Source organism: Myotis nattereri, assembly GCF_964212035.1.
Source record: "Myotis nattereri genome assembly, chromosome: 2".
Classification (NCBI taxonomy): Eukaryota; Metazoa; Chordata; class Mammalia; order Chiroptera; family Vespertilionidae; genus Myotis; species Myotis nattereri.
Genome location: NC_138076.1, coordinates 212173252 through 212194015, shown reverse-complemented (window position 1 = coordinate 212194015; position 20764 = coordinate 212173252). Strand labels below are relative to the sequence as shown.

The 20764-nt window shown below is 59.7% G+C and overlaps 1 long non-coding RNA gene across 1 annotated transcript in view; it reads left to right on the top strand.

Annotated features, from left to right (window-relative positions):
* LOC308512891 overlaps positions 1–20225 on the top strand; it is a 77686-nt gene extending 57461 nt beyond the window's left edge. The window contains exons 2-3 of the long non-coding RNA XR_013995493.1: positions 15859–15909; positions 20026–20225. This is a non-coding gene — a long non-coding RNA (uncharacterized lncRNA). The remainder of the gene's footprint in view (positions 1–15858; positions 15910–20025) is intronic.
* The last annotated feature ends 539 nt before the right edge of the window (positions 20226–20764 follow it).

The following is a 20764-nucleotide window of genomic DNA, read 5'->3' as shown; positions in this document are numbered from 1 at the left end:
GAGCTGGAAGGCACGCTGGCTTCCCTGCCTCAGCCCTGCTGACCTCCATCAACCTTCCCGGCCTCCCTCCTGCTCCCGGAGTCTTAAGTCTTCTGCACAGCCTGGTAATTAAAACCCTTCAAGGGGGACTTTATTGAGTTAGCATTAGTTATTTTGTCAGGCCGGGAGAGCGAGAGAATTATCTGTCCTCCGGGAGAGGGGGCTGGGTGGGGGCGTGGGCTGAGATTGGCAGGTGCCTGCCGGAGCGTGCACGGCGCCTGTGCCGCCTTGCTGCACCGCACTGCAGGCCCTGCGAGCCCCTCGCGGCGGGCGGTGGCTCCCCACTGTTCCCACTCCCGGGCCCCTTCTTGCTTCTGTCCTAGGCTTTCTTGTTTTGTTTTTTAATATATATTTTTATTGATTTCAGAGAAGAAAGGAGAGAGAGAGAGAGGTAGACACATCAATGATGAGAGAGACTCGTTGATTGTGTGCCTCCTGCAGGCCCCCGCTAGGGATCGAGCCCACCACCCGGGCATGTGCCCTTGACTGGAATCAAAGCCGGGACCCTTCCGTCCCCAGGCTGACGCTCTATCCACTGAGCCACACCAGCTATGGGTGTCCTAGGTTTTCAAAGCAAGACCTTGCCAGGGCCCAAGATGACTGCAGGCTCAGGGAGGCAGGGGGCGCTTTTTTTCCTGACCTGCGGCTTGAAGTTTGGAGCCACGCTACCCTGGGCTGGGGCTGGTGCTGGCCAGTGGGCTGGTTCAAGGTGCTCAGGCCTCCCCCCTGCCCACCCCTTTCCATATCCTGAAAGAGCCCACTTCCAGAGGCAGGCCAGGCACACCAGGCACCTGGAGCCCCATGACCTTGGGCAAGCCCTGTCACCTGCCAGCCTCAGACTCTCGCCTGCAGTGAGAAGTCCCTCCCTCTCCACTGTCATGAGCGATAAAGGAGGTAGACGTGAATTCCCTTGCCCAGGCAAGGACCTGTTTCTGTTTCCCTGGGTGTCTTTAAAGGCCCAGCCCTAGAGAGGGACCCAACTCTTACCCCTTCTGTGTGTTACGCACTCGCACTCGGAGGTAACTCATCGCGCGAATCCTCACCATCACCTGGGAGGTAGGGGCGGCCAGTCCATGTTTGGGATGAGCAGGCTGAGGCTTGGAGCAGGCGGTTTGCTCAGATTCTCAGCCAGGAGCGGGGAGGCTGGGCCCAGCCCTGGCCTTGCCCCTGCTGGAGGGGCCGGAAGCCAGCCCTTTCGGCGGAATCTCTCGCGGGGAGGGAAGGAAGTGCTGGGAGACCTGTGGTTCACCCAGGCTTCTGCCCTGCCCTGCCTTCTCCAGCGCCAAGTCTGTGAAAGGCCCAAGGGCATTCAGGAGAACTCCCCTGGGGTTGGGCCTGCACTGAGACGTCCACAGGCCTAGGCATCCAGAGGACAGAGGGCAAAGGAGGGGAGGGGAGGGGCTGACCTGGAATGGGACCAGCTGGGGGCTGAGGGTCAAACCTGGGCCCATCTCCCTCAAAAAAGCTCTGTGTCTCATGTGCGGCACTTTGCAGCTCACACAGGCCTCCTTGTCCTATAGGCTGCTGCCAGCACCCCCTCCTCCAGGAAGCCTTCTGGCGTTCTCCCAGGCTGACTTGCTGCCCACTCTCCTGGGTTCCCATGGCCCGCCTTGGTTAGCTGACACACTGGGATGTTATCTCCTTGAGTGCGGGGCTGGGCCCCGGCTTGTCCCCCAGTCTCGGGGTATCTGCTGGGTCTTAGGTCTGCCTGAGGTTTCTCATTTAAGTGAGTCCAAGGCATGGATCTGTATCCTGGCCCTTGCGCGCGTGTTCCCCTGTGTGCGTGTTCCCCTGTGTGCGTGTTCCCCTGTGTGCGTGTTCCCCTGCGTGCATGTTCCCGTGTGCTTGTTCCCGTGTGCATGTTCCCCTGTGTGTGTTACCGTGTGCGTGTTCCCGTGTGTGTGTTCCCCTGTGTGTTCCCGTGTGCATGTTCCCCTGTGTGTGTTCCCGTGTGCGTGTTCACCTGTGTGCGTGTTCCCCTGTGTGCGTGTTCCCGTGTGCATGTTCCCCTGTGCGTGTTCCCGTGTGCATGTTTCCCTGCGTGCGTGTTCCCGTGTGTGTTCCCCTGTGTGTGTTCCTGTGTGCATGTTCCCGTGTGCGTGTTCCCCTGTGTGTGTGTTCCCCTGTGTGCGTGTTCCCGTGTGTGTGTTCCCGTGTGCATGTTCCCCTGTGTGCGTGTTCTGATAGGGAGGGAGTGGCACAGCCTATCACGGGCAGGACACTGAACACCCAGGTGCAGATCTGGGAGCTATCAAAGCTGCCTCTTGCTTCCTATGGGACCTGGGTGAGCTCCCTCCTTGGGCCCCGCCCGGTGAGATTGTGGGCTGAGAGCCCAGCCTGTAGGAGACGCACGAGTTTGTTTCTGACTGTGCTTTGTCTCCAGGCCTCAGTTTCCTGATCTGAGGAATAGGTTTCTTGGCTTTCTAATGCCCGTAAGACTTACGTGAGGGGGTGGGGGTGAGAGCCACCTGGCACCTGCCAGTCAGACATCTCAGGTCAACGGGGACAGGGTAGGCAACTGGACAGGTGCTGGCTGCTGGGGGAGAGGCCAGGGGGTTGAACTACGTCACTCACCTCTGTAGTTTAAACCTTGATTCTTTTCATCTGTCTGTGCCAGAAAAGAATGGGGGTGAGCCCCAAGCCCTCATGCAGCCCCCTTTGGCTCACTTTGTTAAGCTGGACAGACCCACTTTTCTGGTGTTCTCACCAGCTTTGCCTCTCAGCCAAACCAGGAGTCAGGAAACCCGAGTTCAAGAGACCCCTTCCTCACTGTCCCCTGGCCCAGCCCTGCCCTGGCCTGGCCTGGACCGCCGGACCAGGACCTAGCTCAGCCCACCTGGATCTACACCAGGCCTGGGCCGTCACACCCGGCGAGCCATCCCACTGCGCCACACCCTTCCTGTGCTCAGGTGATTCCCCACCCGGAGGCTGCCTACACTGCACCACCCGCAAAACTACTCCCGGCCCATCTCCACTCCGGTCCAGACTCCAGTGTAGGATCCTCTCTCCTCAGACTGCCTCCTCCGGGAAGCCCTCCCTAACCTCCAAGGCCATGGGGTAGGTTCCCTTCCCTGGGGCTCAGGCTGGACTGTCATGGGTCTATTTTTCTTCCCACTGGACTGAGTTCCTTGAGCAATCCTATGCGTTTCTGGCACCCTGGGCCTGGCACACAGTAGGTGCTCAATAACTGCTTTTGCTGGTTGGACAGGTTCTGGTGCCGGAAGGACATTAAGGTCATTTCAGAGAAGAGGAGATGGAGTCCCAGAGAAGAGAGGGACCGGGGTTCAAATTCTGACCGCCTGGGACCGATCCCACTGGGCCCTTGACCTCGCCTTTCTGTGCCTCAGTTTCCTTATCTGTAAACTGGTGTGTTAAAGTTGCCTCCTGTGGTTGTGCTGAGTCTGAACCAGGACAAGAGGGGGCCCTTTGCAAAGCCCCTGAAGATGTGACTCTTCCCAGCGCTGTTCTAGGAAACTCGGGGTCAAGGCGGGCAGGAGGCTGGTGTCTACTTTGAATTGCAGGCATGCCGGGAGCTCTCTGAGGCAGGCCGGCGTCTCGTCCCCAGGCCCAGCAGCCGGCACTTCAGTCGGAGCCTGTGGGCGTGGACAGGGCACCGTCTGCTCAGGGCCCTCCCGAAGCTAGAAGCCACCCCCCGGCCTGCCCTGGGCCCCCCTTATTAGTGGCCACACAATGGGAGAGGGTCCCATAACGATGCTAAGCAAGGATTCAGAGTTCCCACCAGCAGAGGCCTGCCCTCCCCTGCCCTGGCCAGGCCCACAGCAGAGCCCACCTTCCCCCACCTCCGCTGCCCACGTTTTTATATTTTGAGCAGATGAAAGACTTCCATTCCTTTTTGTGTTTTTTTTTTTAGGGGGTGCGGGGAGCGGGGCTGGGATGAGCTGGTCCCTGGCCGCCTGATTCCTCAAAGCTCTGTTGTGCTGCGAGGACATCAGAGGGCTATGCCGTGGCTTCGCAGGGCCCCTGAGCCTCTGCAGGTTGGGGCAGGACTGGGAGGAAGGGAGTGGGGCGACCCTCACCATAGCAGGAGCCACCTCCCATGGGGGCTGATGGTAAAACATCGGCCAGGCCTTGGGGCTGCTGCTTCCCACCCCAGGGAGGGGCTCTGCCTGCTGCTGGCCCCTGGCCCGGTCCCCACGCAGCAGCCTGGCGGTGCAGGGGGCGCATGCGTGCGGCGGGAGTGCGCGGCTGTGGAGAATTAATATTCCTGGAACATCGCCCCGGCCGCCTGCACACGCCGAGGAGAATATTACGGCGATTAGCGGTGGGAGTTCGGCCTGCGCGCAGTATCTGGATGGAGAATTCGCTGTGATTAATCTGGCGCTAAGTAGCAGCCTCCGGGGTCCGTGGCTCTGGCATGTTTGGAATGGGAAAGAGCTCGGGAGCGCAGCGAGTCTTCGGGGGCTCTTTGGGGGCCTGCCAGGGCGGCAGCTGTGCCTGGGGTGGGCTGCAGGGCCCTGATGGCCCCGGGCGGGGAGATCACCCTGTTTGTGGCCATTGGCGGGCTGCCCACGGATAAAAGTGTGTTTGGTTCAGAATCTCAGCCCACCGACACTCCCCCCGCCCCCAACACCAGGCCTTTCTCTCCCTTTAGCCTCCTACATTCAGTGTCATAGACCCATGTTCAAATTGGGGCTTTAATGCACTTCCTGCCACCTTTCTGAGCCTCAGTTTCCTCATCTGTACAATGGGACGCATGATTCCTGCACTGTCCCCTCAGGGACGAATAACTACCTCTATTCCCACTTTATGGGGCAGGTAACTGAGTCTGGGAGCATTTGCACGGCCAGGGAGTGGCGCCGTGCTGTGCAGATGTTGGGGGTTGTTATTAATAATTCTACCAATAACCTGCTTTCAGCAGCCATCCCATTCCTCCCACTTGGGCTCTTTGGGGCCCAGCAGGTCATGTCGGAACCTCCCAGAGCGTGTTGAGGGGAAGCGGCGCAGGGAGAGCACGGCTTATCTTACAGCTCTGAGTCTATAGCCCCGTCTGTCGAATGGGTATAAAAGCCCCCCTCGCTGAAGTGGATCTCGGTTGTAAGATCTGTTGTCTGGGCTGTTTGCAAACTAACTTAGGGCACTGGCGGAGGTGACATGAAGACGGTGGTGGCGTGGGCCAAGGGACATCTGCCCGGCCCTGCTTCCTGTCCTCGGCCCCGGTCTCCCAGCCTGGTCAGAGGGACACACCCAGCACCAGGGCAGGGAGGGAGCTTGCCGCTCTCACTCGCGATGTCTTCCTCTAAGGAAGAGGACACGGAGGGTCCGAGATGGAGCGGACCCGCCCCGGCCTGCACGGATGTGGCCATGTTGAGGGGGATCACAGTCTTTGCAACCAGACAGTGTTGACCTTGGACAAGCCTTCCTTTCTCTGAGCCTCCCTTCCTCATCTGGGGAGTGGAACAGTCATGCCGGCATTTTGGGTAGAAGAGCGCTGGCCTGGCACAGAGCAGGCGCTCTGCTGTTCGCAGAAGGCGGAGGTCTGTGGGAGCCACCAGGGCGGGCTGAACGGGTGCCCAGGGGCCAGACTTGTTGAAAGCTCTGGTGGCAGGAGTCCACCGTTGCACTTTTTCACTCCGTTGCTTCAAGCCTCATGTACTGCACATGCCCAAATCTGATTTGCAGGATTGTTTATTATTATTCTTGCCAGTGAGGCCTCAGACCTCCATGGACTCACCATTCTGCCCAGAAATTGATACCGGATCAATCGTCCTCACTCTCCCTTTCCGAAGCCGGTGACATAATGGCCCTTGAAAGAGGGTTGGTTTGTGGCTTCCCAGCAGTACAGTGGTCTGTGGTCTCGGGCAGCTAAATTTGAAACTGGGCTTTTCAGGAGGCGGGTTTTAGTGAGCTCTGAAAGGGCTGGGCACAGTGCAAGGCGGTGGGGGTCACGCAGAGGCGGGTGGGCTCCGTGGGGTTGGCTGTGCATTCACGGCTGACCCCTCGAGGCTTGAAGTGGTGGGAGCTGAAATGCGTACCGTTGGATGAATGCATGCGCGCTTGGTTGGGGGTGTGGGGTGCATGCATGCATGATGGGAGCGAGGGGTACCCGCTACGATGAGAAGCAGGAGAGTGTGTCGTTTAAAAGCCGAGGCTCTGGGGCTAGACAGCCTGAGGTCGAAACCTGGCTAGTCTCTTCATTGTGTGACTCAGTTTAGTTCTCTGGGCCTCAGTCTGCTCATCTGTAAAATGGGAGTAACAGCAGTCCCTCACCATCCTCCTAAGAAGCTAAGATGGGGTGCACACCGTAAATACTACCTGCGTACCATTAACTGCTGTTATTGCAGTTCTGAAGGTTCTGGCCCAGGGGTGCCAGGGCTAAGCGTAGGCCTTGGCTCTGCCACTGACCCACCATGTGATCTTGGGCAAGTCCCTTCCTCTCTCTGGGCCTCAGGTTCCACGTCTGTAGAATGGCTGGGCCAGAGATTCTAGCATCCCTCCGAGATCGGTTGTTCTGGTCTCCGTGTTGCTGGCCTTCAACATGCCTAGCACAGAGGCTTCATGGAGCCCTCCAGGACAGCCATCACGCTACCCAAAACCAGGCTCATCTCCACCCCAGTGTGTCTGAGTCGCTGGCTCAGAAATACGCCATGCCTCCAGCGGGCTGGGTGTCCCAACTCTTCTGCCTCTGCATTTGCTCCAGCCTCCCTTCCCCCGGCCTTTCTGACCCAGCTTCCTCCCCCAGGAAGCCTCTCCTGCTGTCTCCCCCGCCTCCGGTCTTTCCTTCTAAGCCTCTTTTCTGCATCGCTTGCCCTGGCTGGCGATCCCACATCACCCATGTCAAGATGTTTGTGACAAGTTATTGAATAATTGTGCATGTATGTCCCTGGTTCAAGGAAACTGAAGGGAACCCACCTTCCTTGTGTATCTGCTCAGCGCCTGGCCCTGTGCTAGGCACTTTCATATTCTGTTTGCTGTTACCCACTCACTAACTCAGCGAGGCCAGGAGAGTGGTGGCCCTGCTTCCAGGGTGAGGAACTGAGCCCAGGGAGTTATGTGGAAGCCCTTCCTCCCCGGCCCGCAGCAGCCCTCAGCCCTCCCTCCGTGGCACCGGGCAGGCCCTGTTTAGATGAAGGAATAGCGATGCTGCTGACACGGCCCCAGCTCCTGCCAGGAGTCTGCACTGCCCACGTCACTTCACATCGCTTCTCTCCTGTAATCTGACAATAACCTTATAAGGCAGGCGCCTTCTTATCCCCATTTTACAGACGGAGCATATGTGGCTCAGAGAAGTTAAGTAACTTGCTCAAGATCACACAGGAAGGAAGTGGTGGAACCAAGACTTAAAACCAGACAGCTTGTTACAGGCTGTGAATTACAATTCCCCAACCACTAACAACCAACCTTACCTAGGTTTGTCAGTACATATTTCTCTCTTTTTAAAAATCACTTATTTGTTGATTTTAGAGAGAGGGAGAGGGAAAGAGAGATCAGTTCATTCCATTTATGCAGTCACTGTTGATTCTTGTATGTGCCCTGCCCAGTTATCCAGCCTGCAACCTTGGCATAGGGGGACGATGCTCTAACCAGCTGAGCGACCTGGCTAGGGCCTCAGTGCGTGTTTGTGGAGTGCCCACCGTGTGCGGGCGCTGTGCCAGGGGTCAGGAGATAAGACAGACCCATGTCCTTGGCTGGTCCAGCAGCCCAGCCAGGGAGGAAGGCAGATGGAAGGGTGGTCAGTTCCGCTGGGTCTGGTGAAACCCTCCGGACAGCACAGCTGCTGTTGCCCCCCTTTCGCAGCGGGGGAAACAGACTGAGGGGCCCAGGGGCCTGTCCAAGGTCACACAGTGAGCAAGGTGGGGAGCTGGGGCCCAAACCCGGCACTCTGCTCAGGGCCCCCATCCCTTTCCAACAGTTCCCGTGGTCTCCCAAGGACACTGAGTAGGAGCTGCAATGGGGGAGACGTGCAAAGTGGCAGCTAACTTGGACTTGAGGGTCAGAGGAAATGGTGTCTCAGTTGAGACCCTCATGTAACCAGGCACCGGGGAGGGGGAGGGGAAGGAGTGGGGTTGGGGGGAGGGGGAGCGGGTGTTCCAGGCGAAGGGAACAGCACGTGCAAAGGCCCGAGGTGAGAGAAGCATGGTTCGATAGGGGACCGAGTGAAGGTGTTGGTTCGGGCTTCCTGGCTGGTGTTTGCAGGTGTGCACACATCTTTTGTGAGTGCGGTCACTTTACTACAAGGGCTTAGTGAGTGTCTGGTGTGGGTTCTGCACCGTGTCGAGTCTTGGGGGGGGTGGGAAGGGACTGGTGCAAAGCATGGCGGGAGTCCTGAGAACGGAGGTGGGTGGGAACAGAGCTCTGGGCTGCAGGGAAAGCCTGGGAGAAATGGAAGTACTTTCCAGACAATGGGAACAGCAGAGTTCTGGCCTGAACCCTGGCGTCCTGGGCCTGGGAAGGATGAGATGGGAGAACTGGAGTCTGGTGCTTAGGAGGTCCTCACCAAATGTCAGGCCCAGAAGCTCAGGTGAAGGGTGTACCGAGTCTGGGGCAGCCAGTGGCCAGCAGCCCGGCTGTCCCATGTGCCAGGGGAGACGGTCGTGCCAGGGGTTGGCACGGGGGCCTGGAGAAGCCTTGGGCTGGGCTTGGGTCTCAGAATGAAGGGAGCACGGGCTCCGTGGCCTCGCATCTGAGGCAGAGTCTGGAGCACACGTGGTTTTCTCGGAGGAGGTGGGCATCGGATGGAGACCCTGCCAGGCTGGGGTTGACCTGAGCAGCTGAGAGTAGGAGGCTCAGGCTGAGGGCAGGGTCACGGGCCTGGCCCTGGTCTGGAGCCCAGGCACAGGACACCTCAGTCCCTGTGTTGTCTCAGGACATCTTAGGCCTCAGTTTCCCCATCTTGACACGGGGCTTGGGAACCTACCTCTCGGGCATTGCCGAAGAGTGGGAGGAGGAGTGGGAGGGCCTAGTGCTCAGCCCATCAGAACCAGCACTGCTGGCCGCACCCTGAGGGGCAGGCCTCCTGCCGCCATCACCCCGACCCCCAGGTGCGACTTGGGGTGATGGGGACCGGCCACCCTGCCTGCCCCACTGAAGCCCCCCTTCGCAGGGGTGGCCTGACCAGAGGTACCAGGCCCAAGTCCGCATTGAGCCCCTGAGGCTTCAGAAAGCCCCGAGGCCGCCTGGCCGTCCTGCAGGCTCTGAGCCCCTTTGCTGGCCCGGACAGCCCTTTTCCCTCGTGCCCCTGCCTCAGACCCAGCTCGGTTCCCTGCTGAGCAGCTCAGAAGAGTCCTTCCCTCTCTGAGCCTCGCCAGGTCTTCCTGAGCACCACCCGAGGTGGGGAGTCCCAGGCACACAGTTGGTGCTCCATAGCCGTCCTGCTGGCGTCTACCCCATTGGCTGTAAGAACAGCAGTGACTGTAGTCCTTTTTTTCTTTTTTTTAAAATATATTTTTATTGATTTCAGAGAGGAAGGGAGAGGGAGGGATAGAAACATCAATGATGAGAGAGAATCATTGATGGGCTGCCTCCTGCACGCCCCCTACTGGGGATCGAGCCCACAACCCAGGCATGTGCCCTTGACCGGAATCGAACCCGGGACCCTTGAGTCCACAGGCCGACGCTCTATCCACTGAGCCAAACCAGCCGGGGCAGACTGTAGTTCTTCCCTGTGGCGGGTAGTTACCCCTTTTAAGCCATTCACTCTGGGGCCAATTATAGACACATATCGCCCCTATCTATGGAGATAAAGCATTTTCCCCGGGATGAGGCGCCCGCCCCTCCCCCACGCTAGCACGAGATCTCTGGAGGGATTGGTGCTCTCCTCCCTCCTCCATCCATCCCTCCTCCCTGCCGCTCCTCCATCTCCACCCTGCAGAGGTGAGATCCAGCAGGGGCCGTGATGTCAGAGGCTCAGCTGATGTCACCGCCACGGCCGTGACTTCACTTGCCGGCTTGGGCAGGAGGAGCCGCGAGGAGGCTGCGAGCTGGGAAACTACCCCCCTTTCCTTTCCCTCCCCCGCTTCCCTTTCCCTCCTCCCCGTCCTCGCTCTGGAGTTGCCTTCCTCCCCCTGGTGAGCCGCGGTCTGCGGTGGTCTGTCCAGGGGTCTGGGGCAAGTGCCAGGAAGGATGCCGCTGCAAAGGTAACCGGCGTGGCGTGCGCGGCGCCTCTCCCTCCGGTCGTGAAAGTTTGCTCTGGTGTGTGAGGCGTGCCCACTGGGCACCCCGCCATGCCAGGCTGCCCTGCCCAGGCTGAGGCTGGGGGCGGGCAGGGGCGGCCGGGCCGGGGCAGGGCGGGCAGGGGCCTCCCGGGCGGGCGGCCTTCATTGCCTTGTCCCCATCAAAGGCCGCAGCTGCTCAAGTGGCGGCTGCAGCTTTGAAACTGCCATAAAGAGCGGGGAGGGAGGAGGCGCGGGGGATGTTCAGAGTAGCGCCCAGGAGAACGCGGGCGGACAGGAGGGGCTGCGCTGGGAGCCCAGCCGCCAGGCAGCAGCAGGGGCGTGAAGGGCAAGGCCCCTGCTCAGAGTCCCAGGGGCCAGAGTTACCATCACCGCCCCTCGTCCCCTCCGGTCCGGCCAGCATCTGTGGCCAGGATCCCGGCCGCGAGGGTGCAGAGGCAGCCGCGGGGGTGGGGGCTGGCTTCTCCCTCTCGCTCCCCGCCCCCCCCCCCCTCGTTTCCAGGCGTATTTATTCTCCCACCTCCAGCAGGCCATTTGTCAGCGGTGACTTGGGACAAAGGAGGGGGCGGTGGGTGGTCTGCTGCAAGTTGGGCGATGGGCACGGAGCGGGCGGCCAGTGAGAAACGCCAACAATTAAGAGGCAGATCCAGGGCTTTGCTCATTCAGGCTGTCGAGGGAGCCGTCATTTTGTGTGAGCGTGTGTGTGTGTGTCTGAGGTGGGAGGAGGAAGAGAGGGGAGAATGACAGGAGAAGGATTATGACATTGTGTTGTCTCTGTTTGTGGTAAATGCAAATCTGGCACCGGCAGCTTCCCCGGGAAAAGCAGCAGCAAGTAACCCAGGCCAAGGCCTTGGCCCAGACCCGCCCAGGGAGCCCATGGGGGGCGGTGTGGGGCTTTTTTCCTCCCTCTTTTCTGTCTGGCGTGTGCTGCTTCCATTTATTTTTGCAGTGAAGTGCTGAAGACAGACAGGCCGCATGGCGGGAGGAGCGGGCCTCCCTCCTCTCTCCACCCAGCGCCTCCTCACGCTGCGGGCGGCCCAGGCTGCCCTCCCGACCCCCGGGCCTTGCCCTGGCTTGGCTGGCTGCCTCCCTGGGAGGTCCCTGTCCCCGGACGGGGTCGCGGTTCCTGTCATTCCCTTAGCGCGGATGGCTGAGGTCTCACTTGGCTGCTTCTGCCCACAGCTGCCCCCCCCCCGGACCGAGGCTGAGATGGGGCTTCAGAGACAGGCCGGGGCTGGTGTGCCCTCCGCCGCAGTGTTGGCCTGGCTGCCCAGGAGGCTGGCAGAGGCTTCTGCTGCCAGGCCGGTGTTGGCAAAGTGTCCCAGGACCTTGCCTCCTCTGACAGGCCCGTGGGGGCAAGGAACTTGGGCCGGACCCGGGCTGGGAAGCCATCACAGCCCAAGGCTCGGGCTGCAACAAGGCTCCGGCCGGCGCGTGGTCTGCACACAGGTGGTCCTGTGACCTCTGGAGCAGGTCTCCAGGGGGGGCACAGGGTGGGCGTCACAGGGCCGGGCCCTCCTCACCTGGAAGGTCAGGGGAAGGCCGTGGCCAGCAGGGTCCAGCCCATCACACACCGTTCCTTCCCCGGGAGCCGGTCCCTCACCTTGACCTCAACGCCTCCTTTTTGGCCAGGCCAGGTCCTTCTGGACTCAGCTCACCTCCTCCAGGAAGCCTCCCCGCCCCCCGCCCGCCCCATTCCCTCTCTCACAGCACTGGCCACGCTGCGGTCACTTGGGGGCAGGGACTTCCAGGCGTCCTCAGCGTTCGCAGGACCTGCCGGAGCTGAGCAGTGCGGATGGAGGTCTGTGCCAGGAAACCCGCAGCTGCCCAGGAATCTGGGCCACCAGGATGGGACAGTCGCCCTGCCTCGTCCGAGAAGGCGTGAGAGGCTCACTTCCCCCGGGCAGACCCACCCGGGAGCTGACGCTGGGGGAAGCTGCAGCTATGTCTGTGAGGAGGGTGCCTGTCCCGTGCTGAGAGCCTCTGGTAGTTGAATAATGTCCTTTGGAAATCGGGGGGAGCCTTGTGTGTCTATTCAGATCCTGGGCCACAGGTCAGGCTGCACAGGGAGCCAGAGAGTGCAGGGTGTGAGGAGCGGTGCCTGCCTGGCCTTCGCCTGGTCTGCGGGCTCTGGTGTCCCGTGGAGCTTCCTGTGCCAGATGGAAAGGGAAGGAAGGGCGAATAGGCCCTGCCCAAGGCCACGGTGCTGGGTCCGTTCCAGGCCTGGGCTCGAGACCCTCCTGGCCAGAGGTGCTGGGAGCACCAGGCAGGTAGCCGTGGCGAGGGCCGGCTGGCCAGTCAGCTCGCATCACCCAGTCCAGGTTCACAGAGCTGGCACCCTGCAGGCATACAGAGATGGAGAAGCGCAGCAGGCCCCTCCTCCCACAGTCCCCGATCTGATGTGCCCTGGTGGCTGCGGTCCTGAGGGACAGTCTTCCCCGGCCACTCTCTAGCTGTGTGGCCTCGGGCAAGTGTCCCAGTCGGTTTTAAAAGGCAGTGACCTGGGAGTAGTGACCTCTGCCTGCAGGCTGGTTTTGGGGATTGAAGCGACTGCAGGTGAAGCCCTAGCTGGTTTGGCTCAGTGGATAGAGCATTGGCTTGCAGACTCTAAGGGTCCCTGGTTCGATTCTAGTCAAGGGCACATGCCCGGGTTTTGGGCTCGATCCCCGGTCGGGGGTATGCAGGAGGCAGCTGATCAATGATTCTCTCATCATTGATGTTTCTCTCCCATTCGCCTCCTCTCTGAAATCAATAAAAATAAATTAAAAAAAAATAGACTGCAGGTGCAGCACCTGCACACAGTAGGTGCTCAATTAATGACAGCTGTGGTTATGAGGGAGCTGGCTATACCAGCAACTTAGGGGCACAGAAAAAAGTTCTCCTTGGAGTGCCTCTGTGAATTCTGAAGGGCAATCAAAGAGGGCTTCCAAGAGGAGGTGGCATTTGAAGGCCTTGAAGAATGAGTAGGAGTTAGCCAGGCTACGGCAGGGGAGGGTATTCCACCAGAAGGACATGCAAGAGCAGAGCTTCGAGGTGTAAAAGGCTAGTCACCTCGTGGCAAAGCCCAGGGAGGGGAAGGGGGCAGGCCAGTCTCCGCAGTGGAGCCATTTCTGGAGGAAGGGAGACCCTGACTTGAAGACAGAGCGGGCAGGTTCACACAAACATCTCCCGCTCACTGCAAACTCGCCTTCTGGGTGTTCGTATCCTAGAGCTTCAGAAGGTTCTCTAGGATCCTGGCTTGTTCCAGCTCCGCCCAAGTCAGGCCTCTCAGGATTCCCAGACGACCCCATGCCAGCCTGGATCTCCTCTTAACTTGGAGCCTCAGGACTCCTGGGGTCCTGGACTGGCCCAGGCCCCACTCTGAGCTGGGGCCAACCCTGCCAGGGAAGCAGAGTGGATGCCTGGTCCCTGACTGGCGTGAGGGCACTCGATGCCTGTTAGCTTAGAGAGAAGGCGGCCGAGGAGCGTGAAGGACCGCCCACCCAGTGCCCGTGCGTGTCCCCAATCTCTCGGAGCCAGTTTCCCTCGCTGTGAAATGGGGTTGGTGATAACTCACATCTGTGAGCACTTACTATGAGTTAGGCAGTCTCCCCCAACTTTGCCCAACATGTTAGGGTGGAGGTGGGGGGACAGGGCACCCCAGAAGCCAAAAGCATGCAAGGAAGAGCCACAGAGATTTGGTGTTTTCTGGGTGAGGCTGCACTGGCACCCTGGTAGTATGGGCAAGATCAGAGGGAAGCAGATGGCTGGAGATCCACAAGGGCCCACCTGCCACTGCCAATGAGCCACCTGGGCTGGACACCCCTCACTCATGGCAGAGCCACCAAAACACCTCGGGCCCTGAGCGAGCCGTGGACCCCACCTGCGCCCCGGTGGTCCTCCCTGTAGGATGGCGGCTGGGGCTGGCTCGCCTCTCACTTCCCCTGGCTGTGAGGCTGCGTGGCCACAGAAGACCCAGGGCTGTGATTCTCTCGTCTCTCTGATTTTCTTGGATGGCTTCCATGTAGGTTGTGACTTGGGCGGTATCATCTGCCCATTGATTTTTCCAGAAAGGATGTTTCTTCCCTCCTATTCTTCACTCGGCCGCAGATGAACAACCTTGTGCCTGGCCTTCCCACTGCTCCTCCTGCTCCCAGCAGCTCACCTCACCTGGGCTGCAGCTGGGACCTGAGAGGACCCAGCAGGGTCGTGGCTCCCAGGAGGCCCCAGGAGGGCATGGGGCTGTCCCAACACCTTGCGATGTGCACGAGTTCGGGAAGCGCCCTGGGAGAGGGCGTATACAGAGCCGGGGAGCTACCTCCGGCCCACACTGGCTGTGAGGCTCAGTTACCGCGAACACCTGGCCGCTCACATCCTACCCCTCCTCTCCTTAGCACAGCCTGCTCTCCCCTTGTTCCACGGTCTGTGCTGGGTGATGGCAGGATGAGTGATTCCACTACAGCACATGGTGCAACTGAGGCCAGGATAATGGAAACAGCGCCGCCCTGTGGCGGGCGCTATTATTGTCCCCATTCTACAGATGAGAAGGCCGAGCTCGGAGGGCTTGGGGAGCTGGCTCAGGGTTGCAGCGCCCTCCACTCTCCCGTCCTTTCATACCCCTCACCCACTACCAAGAAGGAGCCCGTGAGGGTTATAATGCTGGGAGCCTGTATGAGTCAGGGCAGGTGCAGGGAGTCCAGAGACCATTGGGGAGGGAGGTTGGGGACACATGAAGCCTGTAATGAGGTGGTTGCCATCCCAGCTTGTCACTGCCCACCCGGGGTCCACGGGGAATGGGACTAGCGGTCACTGGTGCACGGGGGAGGGGCGCCGCACAAGGCCATGGCCTTCGAGGGGCGCGCGGGTGCCGTCTTTCTCCGGGAGGTTTCTGCCCACCTTCACTCAGCCAGGGCATGGGGCTGGCTTACGGGCTCTGCGTGGGTTCACGTCCCGGCCCTGCCGCTCACTGGCTTTGTGGTCACAGGCGAGCCTCAGTTTCCACGCCTGTTAAGTGGGATCATTGTAAACTCACCCCAGAGGCTGGTGAGGGCGACTTGAGTTAAGGCAGGTAGCTCAGCACGCCCGTTAAGAGCTGTAGGAGTGTTCTCCGCGGTTGTCCCTCCAATCAGCTGACGCCTCACACACTGAGCCTTTACTGAGCGCCTGCTGTGTGCCGACACCAATCCCAGGGAGCCACGGACTCGTCACTCAGGGCCCTCCGCTGCCCTGGACCTGACGGTAGGGGAACAGCCTGCGAGAATTGGTGTGTTGGCTCCCACTGCTGGCGTGACAGGCATCCTGATGAAATATGTCACTTTAGAATATTTTTAGAAGAAATTTCTGGAAAGTGTCCTTAATACCATGGGAGCTATCTAGCCTGATCTACGATCGGGGTCTTGTCTTGGCTTTGCCATGACTTGCCGGGGGTCCTCCCTCTCCTGGGACTCGGTTTCCTCCTCTGTAAAGCGGAGCGGCAGCCGTACCCACCTGGAGGACGGCCCCAGCCCGGACTCTCGTGTGGAAAGCACCGTACAGCTGTGGGGGGTGTTCGCTCTGTGGCCCGTCATTCACGAGGTGGTCACCGGCGGATGCCCGTGCGGGGTCCTGCTGGGTGCTGGCCCTGGGTGTGGACATCGGCGGGGTGCCGGCTGTGCTCTCAGGGGTTCCCTGAGGCGTGGCCTTACTAAAACCTTGATTTTGTGATTTCCAGAAAACATGGAAGGCCCCTCAGGCAGCCTGGCCCCTTCCAGGGGAAATGCTGGTAAGTGTCTCGTCCTCTCTGTTCGTTCGTTCCACACATGCTTTTGGAGCAGCTCCGTGTGCTGGGGATGGCGCGGGAGAACTGGAGGCCAGCTCTGTCCTTCGGAGCTCGGTCCAGGAGGACCTGGGAATCCCACATCCAAATGACCAGATGTCTGAGGCTCAGGGCTGGTCGGACGCAAAGCCTGCACTTTGCAGAAGATGCTCAGCCACAGGGCAGCTGGCAGGATCGGTAAAAACGAGTATTGACTGTTCCTTCTGCTGGGATCCCCTTGTCCCCGTGGGATAAAGTCCCCACGCCTGTTGCGGCCTGCGCTGTCTTGCTTCAGCTGCATCTCCAGCTTCTCGTGTCTGTTATGTTGCTCTGGCCTCCTTTCCCTTCCCGAAATCTGCTTGCTCCCCCCGATCTCAGGGCCTTCGCTGTGCCTGCCACCTGGAGCTCTCTTCCACCCTCAGCACATGGCTACCTCCTGTCTGTCCTTCAGTTCTCATCCCAAATGTCCTGGACCCCCAAGACCCAGGGTCCTATTTATTGTACACCTTCTGGGCACCTGCCACGCTGTCTCACTAATGTATGTCGTGGCTGTTACCAAATGATTATTTATGTGACAGGCCATTCCCTCTAATGGCCCCATGGGACTGTAGGCTCCATGACAACAGGGACCCTTGGGCTCCAGGCGTGGCATATGGCAAGGGCTCAGTCAGTGTTTGTTGAATGAATTTATGATGAGTATTAAAGTAAGGCTTCAAGGAGGTAGTGGCATTAGACTGAAACTTGAAAGAGGGTATAATTCCAACATATAGGGAAGAGGTAGGGCTTCATGCTTTGGGGCACAGACGGGCGGGAACACAGCTCCAAACTGTGTTTGGCAAAGAGGCGGCATAGGACACGTGAGAGAAGGTGGAGGATGCAGCTGGGCCAGATGAGGGCTTCGTGTTCCAGGTGGAGGAGAATCGGCTCGAACTCCGAAGGCACTTGGGACCCGTTGAAAACCTTGGGACCAGAGGGAGTGGGGGCAGAGCTGGCTCGGGGTAACCGAGGAGCCTGCTGCAGGGGCGGGTGGGCCGGGAAGAGGCCGAGTCCGGAGGACCGGCTGGGAGTTGGAGAATCTGTCGACGCTGCTGCTTTCCCTTTCCTGGAACCACACGTGTGCCTTGGCAGTTGTCCTGGCGAGGAGATGCAGGGCAGGGATGAGGAACCTCACGTGGCATGGCTGCTTCCAGAGGACAGTCACCTTGGTGGCAGGGTAGCCACTCCCGAGTCGCCGGAGGGAGGTGGAGTGGAGGGAGCATCGATGCCCGCATGGCTGAGCTTCCCTGATGGAGGAGGCAGCACCCAGCTTCGCAGATCTGCACCTGTGTCCTGGTGTCTTCCCGGGCATCCGGGGATCCTGACACTGAGGGACCAGCCTGTGGCAGGTGAACAGAAGCATTGCCCTCCAAGCCAGCAAGCAAGACCCCGCTCTGCCCAGTGGGCAGCGCCGCGGATGTGGTCAGAAGAGCCGGGATTCTCAGGAAGGACCCGGCGACAGGTCCCAGTCTGGCCCTTCGCGGCCGTGTGCCGCTGGGCATCTTGTCAGCAGCTCTGGGCTCGGCTTCTTCAGCTGGGAAGTGGGAGTTGCTCGAGCCCGTGAAAGCGAGGGGCGAGGACACGCACGGAGCCCCACGCAGAGGGAGTGGTGGCTGTATCGTGGCTGCACTTTTCTCCCTGGTTTGAATTCTTCGCAGGAAGCTTGGGTTTCGGGCTTAAAATGAAGAGCGTGTCAACAAAACAGGCTGGAACAAAGTCTTTTCCCAGCATGCCCCAGCATGTGGCACTGCCTTGCCGGGGAGCCCCGCAGAGATGGGGCTAGAAGTCCTGAGCTTTCAAGCAGAAATAATCCCAAAGGAAAGGACCCTCCCTATTGTTATCTCGTGATGAAGCGAAGCTGGAGCCTGCCGCCCAGCCCACCAGCTTCACATGCCAACCCTGCCCCTTCCTCGTGGCTCTGGGCCTCCGTTTCCTCGTCTGCAGGATGCCCTCATGCCAGCGTGCGCCTCACAGGGCTGCGGTCAGGATTAAGTGAGTTAATGCGGGTGAGGTGCTGAGGACACGCCTTGGCACTGCGATGGCTAGATTATTTCATTTTCACTTTAACTCATTTTCACTTTAACTCCTTGTGGTGTGCAGCGGGGGCTCTGGGGCCAGAGGCTGAGTTCAGATCCCAGCTCTGCCACCTGTTAGCTGTGGCACTTCGGGGGTGTCTCTCAACCTCTCTGTTCCTTTCCTTGTCTGTACCACGAAGATGATAAGCCCTGCCTCATAAGGCTGTTGGGAGGAGTGAAGGTAAGACACCCCACTCCCTGGAGGCGGGCAGATCCCTCAGCCCCTCCTCCCACTCCAATTTCCCGATGAAGGAAGGAATTCGGACTCAGAGCCATATGCTGAAGGACAAGGCAGGGGTGTCCTGGGTGTGAGACCAGGCTGGGCCCCCAACTCAGTGACCAGGCTGGGCCCGCGCACAGGGGCCGCCCAGGGAGAGTTGTGCCACCAGGGGCAGGAGTGCCGAGTGGGCTGAGGGCTGCTCCGCGTGGGGCCAGGCTGCAGGGGCCTCCAGCCGCCCAGCTGTGTCTCCTCCCGTGTCCTCTCTCTGCTCACCTGGGGGGAGATGAATGCCCTGGCGCACAGCGAGGCCACCAGCTGGGGAGGCCGCCGTCTTCCAGGCAGACCGCCAGCCTCCAGGGCTTCCACATGTTCCTGTGGGGAGAGGCTGGTGCCGCCCCTGCTGCCTCTCATGCCTCTTTCCCCGTCCGCCTGCAGACTTGGGGCCCACCAACTCTCTGCGTCCACGCATCTGTCCACTGTTTACCACGTGCTGGGAGGCTGGTGAAGAGTACAGCCTCTCAAGTCCTGGGATCAGATCCCACCTGCGCCTCTTCCAAGCTGTGAGCCTTGGGACAAGTACTTAAACTCTGTGCTCAGTGGCCTCCTCTGTGAAGTGGGGTTGGTAACAGTACCAGCCTCATCAGGTTGTGGCGAACACACCGTGCCCATTCACAGTCACCCACATCCCGCACAGGATGCTGGAGACCCCAGCGAAGCAGAGGTGTGTGCCCTACAAATGCTCATACTCCCGGGAGAGATGGACACGGTCACATAAACAGCCCAGTGACCAGTGGGAGCTAAAGAGGGAGCCACGATTTCCACCCCACACCTCCTGGGCAGAGGCCGCCGAGATCCCGTGATACAGATTCACACCAAGCGCGTCACAGATACCCGGCCTCATCTCTCCTTCCCCTCGCCCTGCACTGGCACAGCCCTCCTGGGAAGAGCAGGTGGCTGTCCCCACAGGGCGAAGTCTTGGTGTTCCCTGGCCCTGTGGAGCCTCCCAGGCCCCTTTAGCCTTACAGCCGGCCCTGTCCTTGCCCCAGAAAGACTTATTCTAAGCCCCTCTGCCCTCTCCAGCGGGGCTGGCAGCCCAGCACCCAGCAGGTGCTGTGTGGAAGGAAGGCGTGCCACCAGGGATCTGGCCACCCTGCTGCTTGTGTACTCTGCTTCCATCTGGTTTGCATGGGGGAAGTGCCTGGCTTGGGACAGGCTCTGCAGGGTGCTGTGGGGGTTCCCCACTCTGCTAACCTGAGGCTCTCATCAGTTGGTGTGCTCGAGTCGGCAGGAGGCCCCGCCGAGAGGAAGGAGAGGTGGGGCCCGCAGAGGGAGAAAGGCGAGGGCTGCACGTGCTCGAGAGCCTGCGAGCGAGCGAGCGAGCGAGAGGAAGGACGTCCGCCTGCCGCTGACGGCACACGCGGCTCACCCGGCACAAGTCACTGATCTGCCGGGCAGGGCCGGTCTCCTCAATCAATCCGCACTGACACGTGGTCGCGGAGGCAGTGCCCTAGAGGCAGGAGGCTCCATTTGTAATCCCAGAGTGGCCCAGGCGCCTGGAGGAGGGCAGAGGAGCTTGTAATAAAGGGGGTGACACGGTTTCCTAAAGCCATCTCGGAGCCGGAGGAGGAGGGACAGGATTCATTTAGCTTCTGGAACTGAAACCACTGATTCCGTTAAATAAGTATTTTCCGAGTGGACTGGGTTGGGGAGGGAAACAATGAATCTAATGAATCTACTGTCTTTTTCTTAAAGTGTGGGAGGAAACACAGGATTCTTGAAGATGAGACAGTGAGAGAACAATAGAAGATGCTAACATGGTCGAAGAGGAGGGGGCTCCCAGGTGCCGAGCTCTGGCCCCTGTGGGATCTGGGGCAATGATTTAACGTCTCTGAGCCTCCATCTACTCATGTGTTGTATTATGGCCACAGCATAGAACTGTAGCTGTTGTTAACATGTGCCTGGTACTGAACTGAATTCTTTATGCAAATCTCTAGATTCTCATAACACTTCTGTTAGGAGGGAGGTCATAGTATCCTCATTTTGTGGCTGAGGAAACCACCGTTCAGAGAGGTGAAATGAATTGCCCAAGGCCACACAGCCCGAGTACCCCAAATCTGCCTGTTGGCCATAACACCCACACATGCTCTTTTTCCAAATGGCACCAGAGGGGAAGAGTGACAGACCGCCACTGCTGAAGGAGCCCGGCTGGGCTGGCCCTAGGCCTGGGAAGTTTGCAGGTGGAGGTCAGCTGGGCAGTGTTCCAGCGGGGTCCAGCGGAGTGGGCGGGGGCTATGGAGTCAGTCCCAGGACAGGAGGCAGGAGCAAACTGAGAGCCTGGACTCGTTATCTGTCTGCATTCTTGTCCTTTGTCACCATTCATTTCATGTTCCAGTCCCCCAGTCTGTAACCTGAGTAAGCTGAGAAGAGGGGAAAGGGAGGGAGGAATGACGGGCAGGAGACTGTAAGGAAAAGGGCTGCCCCCTGCTTCATG